At 42.1% G+C, this 12,528-nt stretch overlaps 1 protein-coding gene across 3 annotated transcripts in view; it reads right to left on the reverse strand.

Annotated features, from left to right (window-relative positions):
- Positions 1–12,528, reverse strand: part of sncb (synuclein, beta) — a 256,495-nt gene that overhangs the window by 21,124 nt on the left and 222,843 nt on the right. The window contains exon 1 of one of the 3 annotated variants that reach the window (XM_073487386.1): positions 571–611. The exons of the other annotated variants lie outside the window; for them this stretch is intronic. The gene's annotated coding sequence lies outside the window, so the exon portion shown is untranslated. Of the gene's footprint in view, positions 1–570; positions 612–12,528 lie in introns of those variants that run through there. 3 annotated transcript variants of the gene reach the window in all.

The raw sequence follows: 12,528 nt of genomic DNA on the forward strand, positions 1-12,528 counted from the left end.
AGCATCGCAGAGGAGCATCTCTCAGAACGGGATGAAAATGGTGCAGGAGACGAGCTGTCTGAAAATGAACGCTGCAGACTCTGAGGTACGAACCTTAATGGGATAATAGGTAATATCTTACCTACACCATCATTGTGCAAGGCAGCACATTTAACTAAAACTGACAGAACCACGAATGACAGCAGTGTATCTTTCAACATCTCCCATATGGTGTACCCAGGGGGACGATTAAAAGTGGAGCACATTGATAGCTGGGGTGCAGTGGATGTATGTGCGTATGGCTGCCGTTTTGAATCCAGTCACTTACGTAAATGAACCCAGGATTGAGTGCAATCATAATATTCAAACTGTGGATTAAATACTTGATATGGCGGGGGCAAAGACACCAAGCTGAGAGCGAATAAGGAGCAGAGCAAATATCAAATGTGCTTACATGTGATTGGTCACATTTGTTTACAAGGGCTTCATTTGCATCACAAAGAGCATATTTTATAGTAGGATGTGGTGGGTTTTTGTGCTTTGTTGTGCTATCATAGGTATTCTCATGTCAAATTCTGAAGCACTCCCTACCTGTTACGAGGCTGCAACACTGTGCTATTTGCAGATTTGGCCTTTTCAAATTAGCCACGCAGTAGAGTGCATGATGAGGCGAGATCAAACCGGCTGAATCATCCGTGTTTCCGATTGCCTCTGCCCCCGAGCTGAAAGTGAAGTATTGTTTCTGTGTCATATTACATGCCGTTTGGGAAATATCTTGGCTGTCTTTAGCTCTATATTGGATGGCTGCAGATAGATTCACACTCGGAAAAAGTGTGGTGAGGAAAGTTTGTCACACTGTAGCAAAAGCACAAAATAGGCTCAAAACAGCGAGTGTCCGTGTATCACAATTCAGCATATTCTCGCTAGAATGGAAGTAGAGGGCTGGATGTCACGCTCTGGTGATGGAGGTTATAAGCCAGAATTATTAACAAGAACAAGGGGAGTTTTTAAGGTGAGTCACATCTCGCCATACATGTTCTGACAAAAAATATCAGCGGCGGAAACATCACCCACAAGTTCTGAGGCAGAGCTGTCTCCTTTGAAGTCATGCAAAATGGCTCTCATCTGTTGAGAGCTCTGCAGACTGAGACATCCAGCTTGTAAAAAAAATGCTGTGATTGGAAACCTGGTAAGCTAATGAGTTTGCACTTCTATCTTCTCAATTTGTACAGGCTTTTGTGCCAAGGCCTTTGAGGCTTTTCTGTGCCAAGTCTTGTAATAGTGTTCCCATTGTTCGCCTGAGAATCAGACACTGTTTTATGAAACTTAGGGGGGGAATCCATCTCCAAAACTTTCTCACATGGGAAAGACAAGGAGGCCGGGAAAATCACTGTGAATTATGGATATTGCTGCAGTGAAATTAAGATGACAAAGAAATGGCAGAAGACGAGGAAAAAAAAAATGTGTTCCGTCTTAAAAGGCTCCAAAGGGTGGATATTTCACAACTGCATCTGAGCTGCAATGCGGCGTAACAAGTCATAAGTAGTTCTTGTTAAAGACTTATGAAACCATATTTTTCATTCCTCCTTCCCCCTCTCCTTGTGTCAGCCGGAGAGACTGAACTCATGCAATCTTATAGGCAATAACCATCTGTAACTATTAGCTATTGGCTCCTCAAGTAATGTGTATATTAGAGTCTCATTTTTCCCGTCAGACATATTGCTGTAGAATATTATGTAAAGCCGCCTCTGTGGTAGTCCCTCTCACTATCCTTGTCTTTTGTTTCGTCTCCGTTTAAGCAAACTGCATAAACTGTGTGATTAATGAGCTACAAATTAAGAAAGGGGTTTTTACACTTGGGAGTTGTTAAAATTATTGGGAGGGCAGTGACCCCAGTGCTTATTTGAGCTTAAGATGCAGGCTGTTGAGATGCGCTGGGAGCGGATCTAGAGGCTGGTTGAGTCTTCAGGCATGTCCAATCCTATCCATTCAACCATTAATGCCTCAGAGTAGACCAGAGGAAACATTACAGCCCTCAGATCAACTCGGAAGAGACCACGGTCCCTTTTCCTCCTCGAGCTCACTGCTTCCTTCGCTCAGCCTTGGTAAAAAATCAGTAATTCTTACACATGACAAGACAGTACAGAACATTCTCCATATACTCCTGCTCCTCACTATGTTAAACTACTGTACACTCAGCAGTTTTTTAATTATAGCGACTGTCGATGTAATAATCACGTGTCTGGGGAGAAACATACAGTTCACACTACCGAATTATGTTCTTCGTTTTGTATGTGAAGAGCTGCTTACACACACATATTCTATAGGTCAAACTACTGAAAACTATACCATGAGATACTGATGAGGAAACAAACGCCTCTTGTATGAAAGTGAGAATTCATCTTGTACAGTTCAGCGTACAGTAGGAATGGACCACACATCTCCCTCTGTAATTCACACACACACGCACACAGTAATTCTATGAGGCTCAAGGTTGTCGTGCTTATTGAATATATCAACTTAACCACTGATGTCATTGATCAAAAAGCCAATTCCAGTTCTATTATTGCGTTAGAGGGTAAAACAATTGCCAAATGACTTTGTAAGGTGCACTCACTTGGTAAACAGATCTGAGATCCATTAAAGCCTTGGAGATTATCAAGCCTCAGTCCAACAATTTGTGGAGATTGCTCTAAACACCTTGCTGCTGACCTTCCTCCTCCAGTTGAAAGTCAATGGGAAATGTGGCAAGGAGCCCGCCAGCACAACAAGACCCCCACCCACCCACCCACCCTCCTACCCAACCCCTCCCTCCTGCACTTTAATTACACGGCACCTCAATGGCTGGCTATTTCCCCATCCCCTCCCCTCCCTTATATAACCATGTGTCCCTATCAATACCTCAGACTCACCAATAGAGTCCAGATGTGCCATAGGCTTAATAACCCCCACGATACTGCCGGCCACACTCAATCAGGGTATCTTTGCTTCATGATAGATATAGCATAGCATGAACTCCATCTCATCAATATTAATGTCAGGACTTTCTCCACGCACCGCTTTGTGGTTTACTGTCGCTGCCTCTCTCTGACCTCCGAGTGAGGAACGTGGATGTTTTCCATGTGCTTAACCATAATGCACAGTGCCTACTGCATTGATAGGTTAATGTACCCGGGAGGATCAATGCAGTCTTGAGGACGTCTAGTACAACAGACATTTAAAGGTTCGGGGAAAGGCTTTAACAATGAGTGCAGTCTGTCTATGTTAGGATCTCGATCCAGCTTAATTAAATGGGGTTGTATAAGGTCTGGTGACTGGTGTGATGAGGTACTGTAGATAATTGGTGGAAGCAGCTGTTCTAAAGAATGCAAATGCAACCTAGGGCTCATTAAGAGCAGGTAAACAATATTTTCTACAGACATTTTTTTTTTTAAAATGTATTCCTAAAGATCAGCGTCAGTTCAATACTTTGTGAAAAACATTCACTGTGATGAATGTTTTCAACCTATGGGGTCCTAATGTAGATTAAGCTCAAAGCCATCTTGTTGTGGTTTCAATCACAGTTGTATAATGTTGTAATGATATTCAGGAAATTTTGAAGATATCTGAGCCCGATCCCTCAAAAACAGTGACTGGCAAGGGATCAACAGTCGGAGCATTTTTGTACCGGTAATCTCCATAAAACTTTATGCAAATCTTCCTGCAAAAAAGGGATAGGCTTTTCGCACGGAAAAGTCAGCAATAATTGAAAAACAAGTCAGAAACTATTTTTATCCTTCCATGTCAAGATAACGCTCCCCATCTGGTGTTTGTACGGAGGGTTTATGAAAATGAAAAAGTGTTTCTTTAGGTCTTCTGAAAAACATTTTTACACCTGGGTTACTGTGTCTTCCTCTGAAGGGGAGAAGCCCCTGCATGGATACAGAGAAAAACATTTGCTCCCAATGAATAAATAATGTACGGAAACGAGGTGCTCGCATTCATTAGCAAAGCAGAAAATGCAGAACATTTCACAGAGTTTTAAGCCAAGGTTTTTTTTGGAGGGGGGATCATTTACCTCACGGCGGGGTGCTACAATATGCAGCTAAATATGGTAACACTTTGGTGAGGAAACTTTAAAAATGCAGCGACAGTAAATAAAATGGAAACACGCTCCACAGCCTTTTATTTTTTTAAAGGGATGGTGCTGAATCCAAACGTAAAGCGTCATGCAAAATGTAGTCAACTGAAAGATACATGATCTAAAGGAGTAATTGACGTAATTCATAATGAAGAAACATGGGCTTTTCACTCATCTTCTGAATCTGTGTGCATGCCCGTGTTGACATTAGATACACATTTTTAACTGTAAAAACAAACACATCTATCCTTGAATTTTCTAGCGCAGTGACAACGTTGTTCCTCCTCTGCTGCAGAGCTGATGAAGACACTCAATTTACGGAGGACCACTGAACATCTGCAGACCAATTGTCTCTTTTAATTCCCAGAGTCTGGCAAACCATTTCACAGTTTTACGGTCCAAGAACTGGAAAGCCTTTTCTTGTTGGATACCTGAAAGCAAACACAGTTGTCTGCCACTGACTGGTCAGTGCCATGTGCTCATTTATCTTGAGAGGACAAGCCGTGTTGTAAATCCGACTATAAAGAGGCTGAATTAGATCTCTGGCTAAGCAGCTCTGCAGAATAATAATTAATATGTAGCCTTGAGCTTGTGTGCTGGCAGGGGGGCCCACCTGTGGTGCCGGTACAGAAATGCCCCAAGCAGACCTGAGTTCATTTACCTCCACTATTGCATTATCTCACTCTGAGTAACCACTTTTGTTCCTGTACTTCAGCGAATATCTTTCTTAGCGCTATCTGAGGAAGAAATCCTGATAATGTAGGTAAACATTTGAACACCATTTTCCTGGCAAGAGTTTGGGTGAGCAGGATAAATAATAAGAGCAATGATCTGTCCCACATGGAAAATTATTTGTGACTATGAAGTATTACATCACTTAACGGTAAGACTTAGGAAAAAAAAAAAAACTTAATTAGCGCCTCTAGAGAGCAGAAACAGATCCAAGATTTCAAGGGTAACACTCAGCCAAAATCTCAGCCAATATATTATCTCTCACATTAGTTGATTCCCCGCTGCAAGAGAGCACTCTTTTCATTTAGAGATATACAATATGGCAGGCGCTGATGAATAAATGTAAGTCCTGGTCGTAAGCCCAAATATTTTCCATGTTTAATTGACCGAGCTGCCATCGAGCTACTCCTGCTCGACTTTTGTCCAAGTCAGGCTTGTATCATACCACCATTACACATTGTGTATGGCTGCATTTCATATCGGAAACCAGAGGAAGATGGCATATTTGTTTTCCATTCCTGCTGCTGTCAAGGAGAATAAATAATATGGTGCATGTTGACCTTTTAAAGAGAGGCTTCTGTGGTTTAGATGTGTTTTGAACATGTGAAATGCGATTGAGCCGTACAGCTCTGGGTTGGAGCCGAAGGTCCTAATTGGCATGTGATTGTCTGTCATGAGTCATCACAGGAACGCTGGATGTTTTTCAATGTCGCTCGCTGTGTGCAAACACATGGATCCAACAGATGGCAACATTGTTCCTCCATCAACCAGAACAGGTTACTTGGCGATCTGCCAGTGAGGTATGGGTGCATCGACGAACCCTCCAAAATAAAAACAGCCATCAAAAGCGAGTGTGGGCGATGACGATGTGACTAATTGTTGCCATGGTGATCTGGTCTTTGAGATAACGTCTAACGGTAAAGGGAAAAAAGGAGCGAGCCTCGTAGAGACGAGAGGAGAAAATGAGAAAGGAAAGAGGAGGAGAGCGGGAGATGAAGAGGGAGAGGGAGAGAGAAAAGGAGCACTGATGTTGCATGTGGGAGAGGAGAGAGACAGGACCCTGTAATGTAAGGTCAGTTCAATGTCTCCCAGTCAATTCAGAGATGTAAAGAAGTGGCCTTCATCCCCTGAGAGTATTGCGTCTTATTCCACAATTACTAGTGTTCAAAATGGATTTGAACCTCAGGCACCATCACCAAGTTTATTGCAAGTAAAGGTTTGTCTCTGTTCCTCAGGAGCTCTTTGTATCCCGCACGGGTCACAAATTGCTGCGATGAAAGAGCCATAAGGGTCCTTAGACCCAAATTTAATTATGTTTATGAAATGTTACAGTAGGGAAATGTAGGCCTTTCCAAAATGATTACATGTCTCGGACAAAAAGCCCTCATGCACAAGTCAAAAATTACATGCTCATGTATTTCGAGCTGAGACAAAAATGGATTTCTTCCTGCCGTGAGCCGCAGTTTGCAGCATGTACTTATCCCTTCAATCATCTCCAGGATCCTTTCATCAGGCTGCGTCTGTGAGCGAGGTAGCATGGCTGACGCTCGGTGTGTGTGTGAGTGTGTTGTTTGCTCAAGCGGTGTTACCCCACAGCGAGTGCCGAGTCAGTGTCTGCTGTGTTAATGTTGTGCCAGGGAGAGACGCCTGGCCGCAGACTGTTGCATCAGCTCCTTCCCTTTTGTTTAACAGGACAATGAACACTGGATGCTCGAGAACGCAAGACAGAGAAAGTGAGGGGGAAGAAAATAGAGAGCATGAAAGGAAGAAGCTCCTCGTTTCAACAGCATAACATCATCCCGTGTCTTTGTTAAAAAATCTGACTAATCCAGTTTTCCCCATGGTCAAGGTCAGCTCTTTAATAAGGCAGATATAAATCACCACCGGGTTCATATTTCCCCTTGGTGCTATCTGAGACCCTGCGGTACTGTTGTGTTATGTATTATCACATGGGAGCTGCCAGTGGTGTGGCAAAACTATGCTGAGCTGTGGCTTGTCACAGCGCCTTGTGTCATATGACAACCTGCTACCTGGCAATAGTTTCCACTGGGGCTGAGCGATAAGAAGGGGGGCTGCAGATAAGATGCCTCCTATTCTGGATGTGCCAGGAGCCCATGCCATTTACAAGGGAGGAACTGATGATTTTTAAACACGTGTCAGGACTGCCAGGACTCTGTTTTACTGAGTCCCACAGCACAAGCTGGATTTGTTTTTCATAGCACGAAAGCTGCCTTTGTAGTGTGTTTGATGTGTCTCACCGAAAATGTCATTAACGGCAGGAATTTCAAGTTGCTGCCATCTTTTTTTAAGTGATGTGCTGGTGAATAGCAGACACCACTGTACGTGACTAATCATTACTCACGCCTCCGACTGCAGTGTGCCTGATAACGACGCAGGAATGTGGATTTGTCTTCACTCCCACACAGGCTGTTGCTAAATGACAGTGAAGTGACGAGTCCAGACGATTCTGACATGATACATGTCGTCTTTCACCGCACAAAATTTGTCAGTAACACTCGTCACCGTGCCACTTGTCACGGTGCTCCTGGTGCTCATTGCCGTGCCTGTCACTGTGATGTTGCAACAAAAAACAGACGACCTCGTTCCCCGTTCCCCTAAATTTTTCTAACTGGAACACCTAGTGTCCTATATACTATGAAAAGCCCCTGTTTTGTACATGTTCTAATGCTGGAAAATTGTTGCAAATGTTCTTTCCAGACCACATCGTGCTGGGAGAGAATGTGTTTTTGCCATGTAATGCACCCCTAGGTGTCCTCTCTGCTCTCTCCCTATGTTTACAGGACAATTTGTTTCTGAAACAGCCTCTCAGCAGGAGTGTGGTAAATTAGTGGTGTGTGTGGTTGGATCTGCTGCCTGTGTGTGCACATGTGTGTCAGACTGTTTTTCTGTCTATGTGTGTGTGTTTGTGAGAGTGTGCATATATGCTTCCTTGTGTGCTTCACCTAAGCTTAAACTAGGCAGTTGCGAGGAACTCCGCGTAATAGCAATCAGCTAAGGCTTCATTAAAATGTAAATTCTAGCCGAGCCTCTTGTGCGTCTTTACAGCGCTTCCAAAATAACCGAGTGAAGGCCTTCTGGGGACTTAACGTATGATCTAATCTGTGTGTCTTATTTGAAACCTCCCTCTCTCTCTGTGCAGGCAGAATTGGAGCGCCCCGTCTGATTTGGGGGGAACAGAACACTTAGAACCGATGTCTGGCCGGCTTTCAGACCGTCCCGCTTTCACTGTTTGTTTGCTTTTCAAGAGCAGCACAAAGCTAATTAGACAGCTGGTGTTGAGCCAATTTGTGTCCCTCAGTCTGTTGTTTACCCACTTTTTGCATAATGCAGACGTGATTGTTGACATTGTATGATGCTGCTACACGGTCACAAGTGGCCATTTGGTTTATTTTCCTTGGTGTAGGCTGAGTGGCAGGAAGCAGGGCTTTCTTGGTTTGGGGAGGCACATGTGTGTCGATTGCGTGTCTTTGTGTCCTAAGCACTTATCCATTTGCAATTCAGACCAGTGCACAATTAACCGTCATCCAAAGAGATTATGCTTCCAGATCAAGTACCGACAGGAAAGTTGTTGGCCGCGCTGTAGCCGCACACAGCTCCAATTTAAATTAGCTGGTTTCTGCACTCTAAATGTTGGAACCAAATGGCAGAACTGCAATACAGAGAGTATTTTAGTGAGACAATATAATTCCTTTAAATTTAGCAAAAATGTGTAGGTTCTTTGGTACCAATATTACACTTTGCCATTCATTTTCATGAATAACATTTTAATCTTAATAGGATAAGAAGACTAAAATGGCACTCAGTAGAGCGCATACCTCTGCCAAAGCCCAACCATACGCAGAAATCATGGGGGGGACAGGGTCCCTGGAAAAACAGAGAATTGCCCCATGCATAAAACACAAAATCTTAAAGAAAGAGATCCATCCCTTTGTCTGGATCCCCAACAAAAGTTAATGGGGTCTATTCTGTCTATCCAAGTTTCATGGAAATCCCACTGACAAACCAACCAACCAACCAACCAACAAACAGACAAACGGACATGTGCGAACATAAACATAACCTCACCTCTAAATTTAAATGTTGACACACACAACATGCTCTGGCAAACATTTTTAAAATCTGATAAAAATACTATGTACATTCCACAAGAGGTGGAGAGTAAATATATCATTGAGCTGGTACTCAATTTTGTGGAAATGTAGGCTTCTATTCCACTACAGTACATTTGTAAAGGAAATACTGTACTTTCTTTCAAACTACATTTATATGATGGCTGGAGTGGATTTTTCTTTTATAGCACTTAATGAATATTACATATAAAACATACGAAAGTAGTAATAGTTTTGTACTTTCACTTAAATGGGGGCCTATTATGCTTCTTCCATTTTTTCCTTTCCTTCTGTGTTTTATGTGTTCTGTGCAGCTAGAACATCTTGAAAGTTAAAAAGCCCAAAGTCCGCGCCGACAGGAGCTCCCATATTAAACTCTGCTCCTGAGGTGCCTGAAATGCCTCGTCACGGTAGAAGTGAAGCTAACTGAAAGCTGAAAACATGACAGCCACCCTGTATTTATTTTGAATAGTAAACTCACTCTGTGTAACTCCATATGCCAGAGCCTCTGGATTTAATATTATAGGCATTGTTAAAATGCAGTCAATATGAGTTAGAGTGAAGAATAATTTGCTTGACTTTTAAGATCAAGCGAGTTAGAGATAAAACATTTTCTGGGCTGGTTGTAATAAGGAGGAGGAGTATTCAGTATATTTTATGCACTTTGTTCATCTTGTGTGTTTCCGGCTCATTCATCCCTGATAATCTCAGTAGCATTTAAAGTTAGAAAGACAAAAAATTCTGACTCATTCTCTGCTTTAACTGCCAAAGTTGTCCGTTTCTCTCAAGAATGACGCCACGCTCTCATGTCTGAGTGATGTGACTGCCTCCCCAGCCTCTCATTGATATGAATCAAATCAATGCGCATTGACACGTAACATCCATCAGTCCATCTTCTATATCCGCTCATCCTGCTCAGAGTCTCTGGGAGCTGCAGTCTGTAGGTGTTGTGAGCTCTGCACAGCTAATTGCAGTGCAGGCCACAAGTCCATCACCGGGCTAGCACACACAGACAAACACATTCACACCCACGTTCACACCCACTACAGGAAATTAAGTCTCCACTTCACAAGACCTGCATGTCTTTGGGCTGTTGGAGGAAAAAGGGGCAACAGGAGAAAACCTACGCAGGCAGTTTAATCACTGAGCAACCCTCATGCAACAACCAGGACAAGAAAATAATACACTTCTCCTGCATGCAAAGTCCGAGTTGTGTTTTATTGAGTTGTGCTACGTGCTACAAAATGCTAAATGTGTCAGAATAAACTACAAAATGCTGCAGTCTCATCAATAACAATAACGTCATTGTTCTTTTTCATCTTTTCCCAGGTGGCTCTTGCACCATAAATGATCACCTAGAAATGGAATAGCACAGTGTATGTCGCAGCTTATGACAAAAGAGTCACAAGGGAATGATCATGTTCTGTAATTTTCCTCAGTTTGATATATATAATATTTCATTTGAGAAGGGCAAACCATTACAGTTCTACTTTAGCCACCTCCTCAGTGACAAACTGGGCAGAGGCCTGAGTGTGTTCGATTAGAGGAAGACACCACTAGGGAGCGATTAAAGTTTGATGAAGCATGCGTCTGCTCTGCACTGGTTACTCTGCCAAAGTGACACACAAAGTATTTTTAGTGGTTTGAGAATAGAAAACAAATGTAGAACACTTATTTGGTTCACATTTCTCAGAGAACATCCAATGTGTAGCATAATAAGTTTGTTAATGTGCATTTTAAACATGGTATACACAACAGAAACTCTGTTCTCTGTTCATTTTCAAGGGATTTAATATCATACAGTGACCTCCGGGGTAAAGAAGCAAAGAGACTTTACTTCACGTAAAGAAAAGAGAGGACTGAATCACATTACCATGATAACCTTTGAATGCATGATTCCTTCTATCCATTCATAAGTCATTATTATACAGTCCTAGTTTGACTGCTTTGTGTAATATCTACTAAAAGGTCATGTTAAATGAACCAGCCAACAGTATTACTCAATAATGATGAAGCAAAAAACACCTTTTGTGTGTGGAATATGCACATTCTTCTAAATTATAATAAGAGCTTGGAAGAGGGAGATTTAGCCGTACTTTTGGCCGTACGGTAGCTATAACTTTAACATCTCTAGTTGTACTTTATTAGGCCATATTGAAACATGTTTATGGACATACCAGATTTTTCAGTGATTTTTTCTTTCTTGTATTTACTTTGTTGGAACAGCTAAGGACAAACATTTCTATATTGATCTTCCAGAAAATGTGTCATATCATAATCTATGTCATGACAAGGCGTGGGCGGTATACTGGCTACATCACCGTCATCCATGTCATGTTCTGCCAAGACATGGATTTTGTAACACCGTCATGACCTCCATATGAGTTGATGATAGAATAATAAAAATAATGTGCTTCAGTGTGGCTGTGATAACATGCAGGGAGAGGGCTAGGCTACTTATAGAACTGGAGTTACATCAAGTAACTACTACTAACTTTTTCCTCGCTAACTCCAACTCAAAGATGGAGGTACAATCAAAGCACACCAACTGCTTTATTTGGCTTCAAGAGCCAACACAAGTCTACGTCTACATGTACATGAGCTGACTTTCATGTCAGAAGGTATGGGGGATGGTGTTGGTGTTTCAACATTTGTAAGTGTGATACCACCGGATAGAGACGTTGCAACATTTTCAAGCCTTGTTAGTTAGAACAAAGCTGGATATTTCTGACGAGACATCAAAACAATTTCCAGTTGTGTTTGTGGTGACAGAACTAGGTAAGCCAAAAACATGATCTTATCCTACCCCTAAATCCAGACCATAAGCACAGCATCGTCACATCATAAAATGGAAAACTGAATAAAAAGACAGGTAAATTTGCAACAAATCAAACATCAAGTTTTAACATATCCGCTGTTTGCTGAAACATATCCTGCCAACTTTTATTCTGCTGATTCGCTGTGTACTAGTTTTCTAAATGAGCTGGAGTACATAGCAGGAATCACTTTGAAACTGAAGCTAAAGGACAGATCAACACTGACTTCAAGCTTTGAATCTGAGAGTTTTGCCACGTTTTATGCAGCTTTACTGTTTATTTTTCAGGTCAGCCCGTTGAACTTGGCGTCAGCACATCCTGTGGCAAGCAAATGTGGTAGAGGCCCAAACAATGGAGCAATGTTGGAGTATTTAATACTGGAGGACAGTCAAGAGAAATTGTGTGAAGTCTCATTTGAAGCTAATTATATAACCAGAATAGTTTGTTGCTCTGTGTGCAACTTAATACTGCAACACAAGCTCAGCTGGCTCTTCTGTTACAAAAAGCGCCTTCTGCTCCATGATCTGTGCCAGTAAATGTGTCTGATGCTGCTGCACATGAAATGTATTTAATAGACAAGATCTGCGTTATACTGACTGCTGTACTTATATAATAAACTTTGGGTTTTCTGGGTTAAATGCTGTTGAGATGCCTAATCCTACTCTGTCTAACTGCAAGTGTTAATCACATAACATTTACTAATTAACCTACTTTATGGTGCAGGCAACTCCTCCCAAAACACATGCAGGCC

Source organism: Pagrus major, chromosome 18, assembly GCF_040436345.1.
Source record: "Pagrus major chromosome 18, Pma_NU_1.0".
Classification (NCBI taxonomy): domain Eukaryota; kingdom Metazoa; phylum Chordata; class Actinopteri; order Spariformes; family Sparidae; genus Pagrus; species Pagrus major.